Below are 1,491 nucleotides of genomic sequence, written 5' to 3' on the forward strand. Positions count from 1 at the left end.
GAGTGAGGTGTCACAAGTCTGATCTCAGAGTGTGACTATGTTTGTAAGTGTAGTTAAAACAAATATTTATAGTGAGACATTTTGTAATATAGAATTAGTAGTGTGTGTCCTTCAAGAAAACGCAATTTATATGAAAGGTGTGGGTTGGTTTAGGGAGGGCAATAGTTTATCTGGCACTAAAGAGGTACATTTACTCTTAAAAGTAGCGAGGAAGTATCGGTGACACAGGGTAGGTGTGATATCATGGCTGTGCCGACGAGGGTTCACGAAGACTTGGCGAAGTAGGTGGATTGGGTTGACGAGAGTGGCATCGTAGAGTGCGAAAATACATCGTCAGAGCCTTCGTCGGGAAGGTAGCACAGGCATGAGTGGTCAGCACGACGTAGTGTGGCAGATTTGGTGTGGGTAGGCATGGATCAAAAGGTCTTGGTAGCGATGATTGGCGTTAAGGTGAGGAGGCACTTCAGCAGGAGCTGATCTTCTTAACAGGAATGTTAGGTATTGTGAGGTTCTTCCACAGCTAAGCCACCAGTTGTAAACAAGTGAAGGGTGTGGAGGTTGGTGGAATGAAAGGGGTTTTGTCTTGCTGGTTTATTGGGGGAGGAAAGGTGTGACCCCACGAGAGACTCTGTGCCCCGGGTGCTGAGGGCGGAGGGCGAGCTGCTCCAGTTTTCCTGTCTCCTTGGTCTCTGGGCTCTCACTCCTAATGAGACGTCCTTTTATTCTGCATCTGCTGTCCGGGGCAGGTGCCTGCTTCTGAATTTTGGGGTGACAGTACTTCCGGCCGTAACAAAGGGGGTGAGTTCGCCGGAATTGTTCGAGGGGGAGAAAGTACTTGGGCAAAGGAAACCAAGAAGGAAGGCAGCGGCTTAGGTCCTATAGGTGCGAAGGCAACACCCATCCGGTTGAGCCATATTGTTGACATATATATATATATACATACATACACACACGCACATACATAAATACACACACGCACATACATACATACATTTATATATATATATATATACACATATGTATTATATATATATATATACATATAAATATATATATATATACACATATGTATTATATATATATATATATATATATATATATATATATACATATATATATATATATATACATATATATATATATATACGTATGTATATATATATATATATATATATATATATATATATATACATATAAACGTATGTATATATATACATATGCATATATATGTATATATATATATATATATATATATATATATATATATATATATATATATATATATATAGAGAGAGAGAGAGAGAGAGAGAGAGAGAGAGAGAGAGAGAGAGAGAGAGAGAGAGAGAGAGAGAGAAACAGAGAGAGAAAAAGAGACAGAAAAAAGAAACAGACAGAGAAAGAGAGAGAAAGAGAGAGAAAGAGAGAGAAAGAGAGAGAGAGAGAGAGAGAGAGAGAGAGAGAGAGAGAGAGAGAGAGAGAGAGAGAGAGAGA

Source organism: Penaeus vannamei, chromosome 4 (assembly GCF_042767895.1).
Source record: "Penaeus vannamei isolate JL-2024 chromosome 4, ASM4276789v1, whole genome shotgun sequence".
Lineage (NCBI taxonomy): Eukaryota > Metazoa > Arthropoda > Malacostraca > Decapoda > Penaeidae > Penaeus > Penaeus vannamei.